At 44.4% G+C, this 14,383-nt stretch overlaps 1 protein-coding gene across 1 annotated transcript in view; it reads right to left on the reverse strand.

The window, feature by feature from the left end:
• Nucleotides 1–14,383, reverse strand: part of PCDH15 (protocadherin related 15) — a 2,378,624-nt gene that overhangs the window by 34,308 nt on the left and 2,329,933 nt on the right. The gene's annotated exons all lie outside the window — the stretch shown is intronic.

Here is a 14,383-nt window from a genome sequence, read left to right on the forward strand (position 1 = left end):
CCCCAGTGGAGAATGATGGTGAAAACATCGGGGAATCACTGTGCAGATGGATATCCTATAAGAAAGACCATTTTGACCTGTGTTATCCAGGACCAGTAGCAGTATGTCATCTTACAGGTACCGGGATAAAGTCCTTCAAGCTAGAGGACAAGGAGGTTGACTGACACTTTAAATTCAAATTGGCTACCTTGTCCTTGGAGGAGAAAAGGGCACCCCTTTCCCTTGAGGATATGGCACTGGTAGCCAAGGAGAAGGTGGCTGTCACTGTGGCTGCTGAGGAGAAATGAGCATCAGCAGCCCTTGTATTAGAGGAGAAAATGCTGGTTTTGTACAAGCTTGCGTCATGCTGGGCCGTGAGAGGAGTTACCAGACAATGTACTTAAAAGCTAGGAAGGCAACAGAGAAGGAGGGCATCAGAGTGCATTGAGGATGGTGGGTGTGAAAATGAGGTACCCAACCGAGGTCATTCACCACACAATCTTCCAAAATATGTTGTGCCTAGCTATGTGATTGTGGATTATTTTGATAAGTGGCTTGCTGATTTTGAGACTTGCCTAAAAAGCATTGGATAGATAATGAGGAATGTGGAGTAGCTTGTGTAGACTTAAACCTATCCAGGGAAGGGATACCATCCTGAATCTGGAGGCATCAGAACATGATCAGTATGCACACATAATGGCAGCCTTCAATTGCAAGTTTGGTCTTATTCCTGAAAGCTCTCTCAAGGAGTTTAGGGACACTACAAAGGAGTCACAGATTTCTGGGCAGGATGTTGTGGGCATGTTGTTAAGAGCAATGGAAGTTGGGTGAAGAGTAGCAAGGTTAAAGAATATGATAAACTGAATAATCTACTTAAATACGGAACATATTTTAGGGCACATTTCCTAAATACATTGCACAATGTAAGAGTAAAAAAGTGACTACACTGCATTGCATTGGGGGAACATACTAAGATTTGGCACTGCTTCTTTCTTACCCAGCAACAGATGCACAAACAGTCTGCATTGTTCCAGGCACACATCTTTGAAAAGGTTTGTGTGTGATGTCTAGTATAGTTTTGTACTGGGAGAGTACCATTCCGATACAAGTTACTATACGTAGACATACTTTAAAGCTTTTTTCCAGTTTTGTAATAGGACTGTACAGTGCAGCCCACAGCATTGTGTGAAACATTACAAAAAATGGAAACATATCGAATTGTTTGTGCCTGCCTCCGGGAGGTGTTCTTTTTTTGTGCAGCACTCTGTTTACTATTGCTAGTAGATCGGGCTTTGCATGAAAAAACATTGGTAGTAGGGTACGAAAGCTTTTATACACCCAAATGACACCTCCATGATGCAAAGCACTATTTGTGTTACTTTTAGGGCTACTTTATCAATACTTTGCACTGGTCTACATCACTTTTTGTAACTTTAAACCTGTGCAAAGTGTTGATAACACTGCCCTTCTCTGTCACTGATTGATAGAGTTGAACCTGCCCATGATGGATGCCAATCTTACTGATTCTGGGGGGCGGGAGGGGGTGTTTGTTAAAGAGTTTTCCACAGCGCCAGAGTGTTAAAGTTACAGGTTAGTTGGGGGTGACCTCAAGAAGGGTAGGTTGGCTCCCCAACAGAAGACTATTAACCAACAGCAAATCCCATTGGTCTTGGCTTTATATGGCTGAGCTATTGTGATTGCTAATGCTTGTTGATACTGGCATGGTATTGCATGACTATAACGCACAAAAAGAGAGAAAAAGGGCACCAATCGTCTCACGCCTGCCCTAACTCATAGAATCACAACACAAAAATTGGCGTGACACCCGGTTTTCGCTTAAGACCGGTAGTTCTCAAGCATACATGTACTACTGTTTTCATAGCTACCTACTATTACTCTAACTTCCAGAAAGATGGCAATTCCAAGAATTGGACAAGGGAGGCTCAGTCATGTAATGTGACATGCTTCATCATTTGCCCCTCAAGCCACCCTGGGAAGGGAGGGCGGTTTGTTAAAGAGGTTGCCTCAGCACCATAGTGTTAAAGTTACAGGTTGGTGGGGGGTGACCTCAGGAAGGGTGGGTCAGCTCCCCAACTGCTATTGCGATTGCCAATGCTTGATACTGGCATGGTAATGCATGAGTCATGACGCTTGCATGGCCAGCAATTGTGGGAGGGGTCTAATATTAAGGTACCATGCAACACGATGCACGTGCTTGACGTGACAAGTCCGGGTCTCCACTATATTGAGACGTCCCCGATACATGCCTGGACTTGTTATTATTTTTACTGGCAACCACCTCCTCACTATTGAAAAAAGACAGATTGCCATTGAAGCCCTTCGAGTCCAATGGGTGTTGCGCGCCTGGTGTCACGTCATCCTTCCTTGTGCAAATAGTCTTCAGTCTCCTTATCATCAAGCAGTATTTTCATTATTTGTAGCCCGACCTAAAGAGATTGACCTAAGTGGGAGAAGAAAGAAATGTACGGCTACTTCAGCCACTGCGATCACGAAGGTGCTTTACCGCGCTAATGAGCCGCCGCTTTTGAAGAAGGAGGGGCTCTTGTCTGCTGAGGGGCAAATCAATGAATGAGTCGGCCTGTCTACTGCAGCTCTCGAAACAGAATCACCCAACGCCTTTTGGGAGCATCCTAGCGCAGCTACATCCTAGCTTTTTCAATAACTATTTTACGTCTTTCTCGAACTGCCAAAAGCATCGCATTTTAAGTGATACTTTCAAATAACTATGTGAGACATAAAAAAAGCCGTTTTGGAAACGGGAAGAATTTAACATGGCATAGCGGGTTAGCTAAGCTTTTGCAAATATATGTGTATTCAACCTGCAGGTACGAAGTCCAAGCCGCATTTAATCATTCTAAGGTCGAAAGCCCAAATTGTGTGGCAGAGTTCACTAAATCATGCGGCAAGGAATGGTAAATTATGCTGCATAACGTGGCATATTATTGTGGCAGTATTATAGCACTGTTTTCTCGTTCTTGTGCGTTAATACTGTCTGGGCAAAGGTTCACCTCATTAGAATCAATTTAATGCCAAAATACAGCAATTACCGACTGAAAGGTGACGTTCCCCTGAGCAGCAAAGGACCCTGTCACTGCGCAGAAACATGTGTGACTCTGTTTTAGTAACTTTCAATCCATTAAAGCTAGAAATCTTTTTTTTTTTTTGCTGAAAACTGCAATTTATGGTCAAGATGATGGATTTCTGTATGAAATGTGGCAAACTATATTCATGCAGAAAAGGCTGCGGCCGCAGAAACGCGTCATTTCAGTGACCCTGGTAATATCTGTTAAGACTCGGCGCTTTGAAACTGCAAGATCTGCCACTAAACACTATATAGAAACAAGTTAATGTTATTATTTTTGCCTATCTTCAGTGGGATAGGAATGGGACTGTTGCAAAGCAGGAAAAAAAGACATCTACACAGATAAACAATCGTTATTGTTTTGTAATACTTTTATGAGTGTTGCTGGAAGAGCTCTATTTTCAAAAAAAGCTTTCCAGTTTCTACTTGAAATGATATGTAGTTGAATCCAGACTGACTACCTGAAAACATGTATTTCGAAGACACTCGTCGGCTTTTGAAACACATTACTAAGTGACAACTGTACAAGTGTTGAGGTGTCAGTCAGATCAGTGCCACAGGTCCTGTGGTGACACTGAGATTACCTACTGTATAAAAATGCCCTTCCCACCTCTTTATTGATGAATGATCTGTCCTGCAGATATCTTTGCCGTCCCTTCATTGTGGTACAGCCAGTTCATCACCAGTAACCATGGCAACAGGAGACGAAGGTGACAGATGCTAACCCCCCCACTGACAGAAGTAAAGCTGATAGTTTCCTGTGAGCCCCGCTGTACTAGGAGCTGTCACTTGGAAGCTGTGCCTCAGAAGCTGGAGGGAAGAAAACTTAGGCCCAGATTCTCAAAGGAGTCACAGAACATAATGCAGCAGCCAAAACTGCTGCAATGCCTTGCATGACAGGGAGGGAGCTAGAGAGCACCACATTCACAGTTATGGCTCTCTCCTCACCTCCCCCTAACACTGGTGCTGATTTCAGCAGCTGTGCACCAGGCACACACCCTAGCGCCATAGTGCCAGGGTGCATGCTTGAGTCTACCATAGGTTTTGTACAGGACGGGTACCCTTACTGTACATGTTCCTACTTTCTACGAGTGTTGTACAGTGCAGCACACATGCAAAAATGTAAAAGCAAGGAGAAATGAAAACATTTCTCCTGTTAATGCCTGCTTTTAAGCTGCGTTAATTTTCAGCGCTAAACCCTGGCCCAGATTCTAAAAGGTGTCATGCAATGCAGCACAGCACTCAAAGAGGCTGCACTGCGTCGTGTGACAGGGAGAGAGCAGGACAGCACCATATTCACAGAGATATGGCTCTCTCCTCACCTCTCCCTAACACTGGTGCTGATTTCAGCAGCTGTGCACCAGGCACACACCCTAGCGCCATAGTGCCAGGGTGCATGCTTGAGTCTACCATAGGTTTTGTACAGGACGGGTACCCTTACTGTACATGTTCCTACTTTCTACGAGTGTTGTACAGTGCAGCACACATGCAAAAATGTAAAAGCAAGGAGAAATGAAAACATTTCTCCTGTTAATGCCTGCTTTTAAGCTGCGTTAATTTTCAGCGCTAAACCCTGGCCCAGATTCTAAAAGGTGTCATGCAATGCAGCACAGCACTCAAAGAGGCTGCACTGCGTCGTGTGACAGGGAGAGAGCAGGACAGCACCATATTCACAGAGATATGGCTCTCTCCTCACCTCTCCCTAACACTGGTGCTGATTTCAGCAGCTGTGCACCAGGCACACACCCTAGCGCCATAGTGCCAGGGTGCATGCTTGAGTCTACCATAGGTTTTGTACAGGACGGGTACGCTTACTGTACATGTTCCTACTTTCTACGAGTGTTGTACAGTGCAGCACACATGCAAAAATGTAAAAGCAAGGAGAAATGAAAACATTTCTCCTGTTAATGCCTGCTTTTAAGCTGCGTTAATTTTTAGCGCTGAACCCTGGCCCAGATTCTTAAAGGTGTCATGCAATGCAGCGCAGCACTCAACGAGGCTGCACTGCGTCGTGTAACAGGAAGAGAGCAGGAGGGCACCATATTCACAGAGATATGGCTCTCTCCTCACCTACCCCTAATGCAAGTGTTGATTTCAGCTGTTAGCCACATACCATAGCTCCATAGTGCTAGGATGTGTGCCTGAGTGTACCATAGGTTTTGTACAGGAAGGGTACCCTTCCAGCACAAAATACCATGGCTAGACAAGTTCAAAACTCTTTCCGACTTTATATGTGTGATGCACAGTGCAGTACGCATGCAAAGTAGGAAAAGAATGGAGAAATGACATTTCTTATTTAAATGTCTGCTTTCCAGCGGCGTTGATTTTGGGCACTAAACCCTGTCTACCAATATTAGTGAATAGAGTTTAACGTCAAAAAGCATGGGTGCTTGCATGGGAACGCCCATGTACCACGCATGTAACGCCCCCTTGATGCAAACTAATGTAAATCAGCATTTTGCGCAGCTTTGCCTTACTTTTTCATTTGTATGTGTTGGTTTGTTAGTATCCCAAATAGGTTTAGCTTCAGGTTAGCAATACAAAAGTAACACAAACAACTCTAAACCATTGTGAATCTGAGCATAAGTTAGATGAGAGGAGAGGATTCTGGCTCGGAGAATGCGCTGGAGTGTTAAATTGAAGCAAACCCTTGAATCTGGGCTGAAGGCAGTCTTCTTTGGCCATGCGGCCTGTTGGCAACCCCGGCCCATGCAGGTAAGAGTGGTGGGGCAGGGTTGGGAGGGTTTCGACAGACAACCACAAGGGAAAAATAAATAAATAATGAAATTTCCCTCATTGTCGTCTGTAAAAATCCCCCCCACCCGGCCCTCCCGCCCCACCACTCTTACCTGCAAGGGCCGTGGCTGCCTGTCAGGCATCACTGCTTTCAGAAATTAATTATTCAAACTCTTCAAGCTGCAGCCACTAAGCACATGTTCGAGAACACATGATGTTTGAAGAGATGCGTCGTCTATATAGGTCTACTGAATTTGTTTCAAGAAACGGTGGCTGCAGAAAATCTACCAACCAGTAAGCGCAACACCTATTTTATGAAAATATATGTTTAGAAGTGCCAAGGGGCAGCAGTGCCACACTTCACTCTCTGCATCTCTCAATGCCTAGCCCTGCCGCCAATGGTCAGTAGATCCGGGGGCAAGGGGTATTTTGTGCTGCAGGTACCCACACATTAACAATTTCCCACAAAGTTACAGTGCCGGACTGCAACATGGACATTTGTTTAACGACCCGGCCAAACCTACGCAGGTATTCTGTTTTGTCCTTTAACAAAAAATGTAACCGCGTTCCAGGATGACATCACAAAATATTGTCCAGTGGCTAAAGGTGAAGCTGGCCTTTTTAAATTATTCTTTTTGCTATTATAAAAACAACAATCTCAGCTGCCCACACAGGTGTGAGGACATGATGTGTGGAAACTGTCTACTCTGCCTCCTGCCCACTGGTCGAAACCTGGGAAGATGTTAAGTAAAGTGTGTGAGCCCTCGAGTGGCGGCCACCAGATAAAGCCCTAAGGCACCTTCGGCTATTACAACACTGGGCGTCCTAAGACGCAGACCTGTCAGCTTTGTCAATAAGTGGACGTGTGACTATGAAGAGACGAGGACATGGAAATGCAGCAGGTTGCATGTATTAAGAAAAGGACTCACAGCTGCCATACTCCGGAGCTGTTTGTCGCCTTGCATTGTAAAGAAAATTCACCCTGAGTGAGCACGAAGAACGTGTCTTTCAAAGTTAAAACAAAAAGGGTTTAAAACTGAGGGGAGGAGCCTAAGCTTTAATGCAATCTAGATGGCTTGGATACAATAACTTTAACTGCTCAGATGCAGCCTTTCATCACATTGTGAAAACATGCCGTCCTGAGCTTACTTCAAGAGCGTGATTATGGAGCATATCAGCAACAACCGGCGATAATTATCGCTAAGCGCGCTTAACGCTAGGATAATTGTCGCCGGCTAGCGTGGATTTTTTATCGCTGAGATAGCGTGCTATTAGCAACTCTTATCTCAAAAGCGGTAAAAATCCTCACGCTAACTGCCTAACGTGAGATTATCGTTGGAAGCCCAGCGATAATCTCACGCAATGTGGCGTTAGCTTGATGATAGGGTCTCACAAACTTAGCCATGATATCCACCTTCCATAGGATATCATGGCTAAGTCAGTCCTGAAGCAGGCGTAAGGAAAGTAGCGATAACAGGGGTTATCGCTACTTTTCTTGCCGCCATGCTTCATAGCGTGGGGCTTGATGATAGGAGAAATGTCGCTTAGCGACATTTCTCCTGTCATGTCATGTCAGGTCACGTCAGGTCAGGAACGCCCATTTTGCATCTCATTTGAGATGCAAAGCTGGGCGTTAGGAATTCCTACGCTAATGCAAGTTTTCATGCGTTAGTGTGAACTTGCTAATTAGGCGATAAAATTATCGCCGCTTTTCGGCTGAAAACGGCCGCAAAAGCGGCGATAATTCTAATGCCTCGCCTTGCTGATATGCCCCTATGTTCTGCCTTAATACGTTAATCCTATCCTACATATAGCAGCTAGTGGTGATTTCGCCACCAGGCTGGGAGCAAATGTGAGTTCTGCAAATTGTTGAATCAACACAGGTGAAATAGCAATGCTCCTCTGGGAAGGTCAAACACGAAAATAGGAAGGAAACTTGGAAAACCATTAAATCGCAACTAGGAGTTCAAATAAACAAACTAGCCATCCAATAGCAATGTGCCTATTGAATTCGACTATAAAACAATAGAATTTAAGATGCTAAAACCAGAAAGGTGCTAGGGGTGGGGAAACACAAGAATAGGGAAGAAATACATCAAATCAGTTAAATCAGACAAACAAGACTTCCAATCACAAGCAAAAGGTTGACTCAAATTCCACTCTAAGTATATGTTATTTAGGGCCATATGTAGGTGGGCTAATACCGGTCGGTAACGGATGAAAATCGGTAAATTTTCCGTTACCAACCGGTATTTAGCCCTTTGAGATGTAGGAGGCTGGATTGAAGGATTCGGCAATTTACCGATTCGGTATTTTAAGAAATCGGTAAAATACCGAATCTGTAAATTACCGAATCCTTAATTCCTATGTAGGGAGCACTCAAGTGAGCGCATTTTTGGTTTAAGGATTCGTTATTTACCACCAACTACAAGTTGATGGTAAATACTGAATACCTTTTCAAAAGCAATTTTGTGCTTTTTTAAAAGTGCCATGTGGCAGACATACGGGCATGTATGTGCGCCACATGTGCACACATGCACGATTCAGGGGTGCAACAGGGTGTCAATGTGACACCCTGCCACCCTTGAATATGCTCCCCCTATTACCGATTCGGTATTTACCGAATCGGTAATAGTGAATGGCTTCCCATTCATTCCTATGGGCCTCGAATGAATGGGAAGGTATGCCTTATTACCGATTCGGTAAATACCGAATCAGTAATAACGAATATTACCGAATCGGTAAAATTTACAGATTTTTTACCTACATTCTATTTACCGATTCTTAAATACCGAATCGGTAAAATTCGGTATTTAGGAATCGGTAAATAGAAATTACCTACATATGGCCCTAAGTAGCAAGTACAGGTTTGTTTACAGGCAGCTAAAACTCTCTGCAGCTGAGACTGAAAATGGACACAAAATGTCTAAAAAGCAGAAATAGCCCCCTCTCATTTCAGAGTAGCTTGAAGTAGAAACACATCATCTTGTAGCCGTAGGGCATTGTTGTGGTAATGTCAGGTGTGGAGGAAGGGTCGAGCTAGGTCTTTATGAGGAAGATCACGTCAGAGACAAGGGTCGTGATGGTCTCCCATATTTCGGTAGCATGTTTTCTGAGTGATCAGGCGTTAAGCAGGAGGCATCGGAGTAAATCCGGTGCGGTCGCCAAGGTGGGAGTGGCACACATTTCTGTGAGGTTGGGAGGTCCTGAATTGCAGGTGAAGAGACAGTGACTGGTGAACGGTCCTGCAGTTGATTGATGAGATGAGAGGTGTCTAGGGTCCAGGGCTTGGAGGTCAGTGGAGGAGTATCTGTGGGTGTCCTGAAAGCAACTGTTGCTGGTGCTGGGAGCGGTTCAGGTGAAGAGGGCGCAGACGGGCTTGTCTTCGGCACGCCTTTTCCATGCCGGCAGTGCAGCCACTCTGTGGCCTCAATTCAGTAGGTCCTGAGAGGGGGGCGGGCAGCTGGGTGGTGGGAGGCGGGAGGGCGATCGAGCAGGAAAGAGCAGGTAGGAAAGGAGCGAGCGGCTCCTAAACAGCGCAGTCCAGGAGAAACCCAGAAAACAGAACTGCGCAAACTTAAAGGCAGAACTTGACTTAAGGCAATAAATACATTTCAAGGTGGCAAACATAAGCTTAATGGCGGCACAAATAAACTTAAAGGCAGCAAGAGTAAACATAAAGGCAGCAGAAATAAACTTAAATGCAGCAAGAGTAAAGTGAAAGCCAGCAAAAATATGTATGTATGTATGTGTGTATGTATGTTCGCATGAATGTGTTACTTCTATAGCGCACACATAGCCAAAACACAGCAGAGAGCTGTACAAGGTGAAAGACGAGTATAAAATTAATTTGAGGTGACTGTTAATGCATTGTGGTATAGTGTTCTTCCGAAAGGAATTCTTTCTGAAATTGGAGCAGCATTGTAGAAATCTAGATGGATACTGGGGGTTGTTGTTCCAGTTTCTGGGTGGATAGATGGAAAATGCCTTCTGCCTTGTTTTTTTTTTCTACACTTTTTAATCTGTAGTCTGATGGTGTTTTGGGTGTGGGAGTTCAGAGAACCACCAGAGAACGTGAGCTGATCTGCAAGGTAAGTGGTGGTGCTGGTCCTGATGGCTTTGCAAATCATGCAGCTGGTTTTGAAGATGGTGCAGGCAAGCAAGTGGAGCTCATTGAGTTCCATCGGAATGAAAGGTAAGTGTTCAAGATTTCCTTCGGGGGTGCCAATTGGGAGTCTGGGAGGCCACAGAACATGGTGTTATCACCATCCAGAGTTAAGTGCATGAAAGCTTAAACAGCGGTTCTGAAGCATTTTCTGTAAGAAATCGTTTCAGTTTATTTAGAAGAGCGATCTGGTACCAGGTCATCTTTGTTTTTTTGTTTCGAAATGTGTTCCTTGAGGGTGAGGTTGGGATCCAGGGTGAACTCAAAAAACTTGGCATACAATGAAAGTTAGGGTTCGAAGCCATTAAGGCTCATGTCATTGAGCAAGGGTTGTAGTGTTTCTTGTTTGTTGTTATTGGAAAATAACAAGAATTCTGTATTGGTTTGGTTGAGATTCAGTTAGGTGCTTGACATCAAGTTCTGGGTAATGTTCAGGCAGTGTTTAAGGCATTTGATATATGAAGCAGAGGAGACTGTCGACTAGTGTAATGTAGCATTGGCAAATTGGAAAATCTTGATGCTGTTGTCTCAGAGTGGAGCACCAGGTGGCTCAATGTAGAGGGTGAAGATGACAAGGGACAGTGTAGAGGAGCGCATCTGTACAAGCTGGTGTTAGTTAGAAACGTAGGGGAACAACAAGTAAAGGACAGTGCCAGTGAATGCTGTCTATGACTCCATGTTACGTGTGAGGGTGACATGGCCGACTGTGTCAAAGGCAGCAGCGAAGTCCAAAAAAAGGAAGAGGTGAGGGTCATACTCTGTTTATGTGGCCTGTCTTTCTAAACCACATTTCAGCTTGTCCCTCACTTTACCTCACCACACACTCTACCATGGAAGTCTCCACAGTTTTCATAGTATGTCACATTTTTACCTGTGTACTTCTACCTCTTTCTAATTAACTTCTGTTGACCTTACGTCTCTACCTCAGCACTCTGTGACCACACCAATCTCCTCCCTCAATATTTCGTTCTACTTATCTCTAGCTCTGTCTACCTCACTGTAAAATATTGCAAATCTCTTTCTCTGATTGCCTCTTCCTCTTCCTGCTTCTCTGTATTATGGCTGGCTCACCTTTCTCTAATTACATTATGTCTCTCCCTAACTAAACTATGTTTCTACCTTGCCTCTAACTCTACTTCCCTGCTCCCTCTGCTTCACCTCTTTCACTATAACATTTTCTTTAACACTTCATCAAATTTCCCTTAGTCCACAGTGTCAGAGCTCACTGCCTAGCAAGAGAAGCATACACATGTAAAGAAGAGAGGAGGACTAAGACAGGAGTAGAGAACTAAGAAGAATATTATTATTTTAAATGCTACGTCATGAAATGGTGAAAATGCTGGGAGCGGGGCTTTGATTTTCGAAGGTGCTGCAAGAATACCAGTTGCGATGAGGGATTTATTTGTGATTTAGGATATTTGGCAATTAAAGCCACTATTTCAGATCCATTTCCATAGTTGTGATGGTTCTATTATGCATAAGACGACAAAATGACTAGGAAGCGACGCCTAACACGTTTTCCCTAGAAATGCCAGAATATGCTGGTTAGACATTGAATTTAAAATTAAATATTGCAGAACAAAAAACTCTGTATCCAGGCACACAAAGAAACTGCTTTATTTGTGTGCATTCAGGCTTTCTTTTCATACTGCTTGGCAGTGGACGCTGGGCAGCGAGAAACTAGCGCTGTTTTTACAGGTCCCCGTTTCTGAAAGTTTAACACATAATTCAATATTACTAGCACAGCAAAGGCTTTGCTCGGCTGAAGATGGTTATAGAATCCACATTGTTGTGAATAGAGGGCACCAAAATTTCTATTCTGCCTGGGTGCTAAAAATCCTTAACTTGGCACTGGCTGTGTCTAGTGGCCCCATCATTCTGCCATGGTTCAAATGTCAGGAATTACAAAGCTGTTCTACTTCACCTACCAGCTACCCTTACATTCAACCAAAATACCATCAATGTGATTGCTCCGCTTTAGAAGTGTTCTTCGATGCAGTCATACCAAAAAAACAAGTGAATTCTGCCCCTCGAAGAGCCTCCACTCCCTGGTATTCAGTGGAACTGAAGTTAGAAAGGGCCAGCTGCCGGCGACGGGAAAGAAGATGGCATATCAGCAAGACCGAGGAAAACAGGGGTTTGTATAGAAAGGCATTGTCCAATTACCATCTGAATCTAAAAGCCGCTAGACGGCAATTTATTATCAGTCATATCGATAATGCAAGCAATTCCCAGAAAACCTTGTTTAGTATTGTTCGAGATTTTGTCTCCCCTAAAGCCTGCAGACGGTTGCCTCAGGTATCCCTGGAGCTATGTGACTCCTTGGCCATCTATTTCCGTGAAAAGATACTAAATATCTACGCAAATTTTCCTACTTCTACTATTCTTAATGTGGCTTCTTCACAAATATCCGAGGAGCGGAATAAGATAACAGCATGCTCCCTAAACTGCTTTGAACTAGCCACATTAGAGGAGGTCATTAAAGACCTTAAGGGGGCCAAATCGGGATCACCACTAGATATTTGCCCACCGAAAATCATCTGTGCCATGGCAATCCGAGATATGTTCAACCATTCTATCCTCTCGGGCACCATTCCGGCCGCCTGGAAAGAGGCGATTGGACGTCCCATATTAAAAAAATCCTCAGCAGACCCTTTGGTCCTGGGTAATTATCGCCCCATCTCCCTGTTACCACTGCTAGGAAAAATCCTGGAAAGTACCATCAATCAACAGTTAAACTCGTATCTGCAGGTTAATCACATTCTGGACCCCTCACAGTCTGGTTTTCGTCCAGGCTTTAGTACAGAAACTGCAATTTTGGCGGTAACAGACGCGCTCAGATTAACTGTCGACAGGGGAGGATCAGTTATTCTGATCCTCCTAGATCTCTCCGCAGCTTTTGATACTATTTCACACTCGAAGCTGTTGGAGAGACTCCTGGATTGTGGCATAAAGGGGACAGCCCTTAAATGGCTTGAACATTACCTGTCTGGAAGAACCCAAACTGTTATGCTGGGACCGTACGCCTTAGTCAAAATGTTACTGGATAGGGGAGTTCCGCAAGGCTCCTGCTTGAGTCCTACCCTTTTCAATATATATATATGGCTCCGCTGGCACAAATAGTTGAGCATCTGGGTTTTGAGATTATTTCATATGCTGATGATACTCAGCTTATGTATACCATCGGACCAAACCCAGAGCTCGACAAATTTCGTTTTGCCTCTGGAATGCTTACCATCTATGACTGGATGACAAGAAACTGCCTCCAGCTCAACCCAGAAAAAACAGAGGTTATGTTGATGGGAAAAGCCATAAATAGCTGGTCTGACGACTGGTGGCCTTTCCAATTGGGTCAGGCCCCCACCCCTAAACAGTCAGTAAAAAATCTCGGCATAAAACTGGACCAGGCCTTGACCATGAAAGTTCATGTGGCGGCGTCGGCAAGCTCATGCTATTATAGTTTGAGGCTTCTGAGGAAAATCTTTCCCTATCTGCCTACCTCCCAGCGCAGAACCCTAGTCCAGGCGATGGTTATTAGCCGTCTGGACTATGGAAATGCCTTGCTGGCTGAAGTGGGTCAAACTCAACTGGCGAAACTGCAAGTGATTCAGAACACGGCAGCACAACTGATTTTGAATTGCCCGGCAGGGTCAGCTTCAACCCCCCTCCGGAGGGAGTTGCACTGGCTAACAATAAAGAACAGATCCTTTTTTAAGATCTGTTGCCTTACATACAACGCACTGAAGGAAAGTGGTCCTCTTTACCTTCGAAAAAAACTGGTTAAGTACTCCCCAGGTAGGAAACTTAGATCCAGCACTTTACACCTTCTCCAAGTCCCCAAAATGTGTCTTACCCGCCCTGGAGGGAGAGCTTTTTCATATTTATCTCCGAGCCACACGGAATAAGCTCCCCATAGCTGTTCAAAAAATCCCTTCACTAATCACCTTTAGGAAACATCTAAAAGCGTTCTTGTTCCAAACTTAACTCCCCTTTTGAGATGCAGTTTCTTCCTCCCTCAGTATAGTCTCCCAGTTAGCGCCTAGATGACCCAGGGTGAGTTGTGCGCTTTATAAAACAACCTAACATAACATAACATTGCATCACCTTCTCTTGGTAAGTGAAAGCAGTGTACCTAGCTGGACACATTTCTTAAAGAAAGGAACTTTGTCAAAGTCATTTGTAAGACCTTCAACTCCAGATGCCCACAGAAGGGTCAGTAGGAAATGTGATTAAAACTGGGCTCCTCTGCCAAAATTTGTGAAGAGATGTGAATGCACATGAGCTACAAATATATAACTTATTACATCGCTACAATTGAATTGGGCACACAGGGGCAGATTTATAATAACTGGCGCATCCCTGCATATCAGCAGGGATGCGCCAGTTATTTTGCGCCCCAG

This window comes from Triturus cristatus, chromosome 1_2, assembly GCF_964204655.1.
Source record: "Triturus cristatus chromosome 1_2, aTriCri1.1, whole genome shotgun sequence".
In the NCBI taxonomy this organism is placed as follows: Eukaryota; Metazoa; Chordata; class Amphibia; order Caudata; family Salamandridae; genus Triturus; species Triturus cristatus.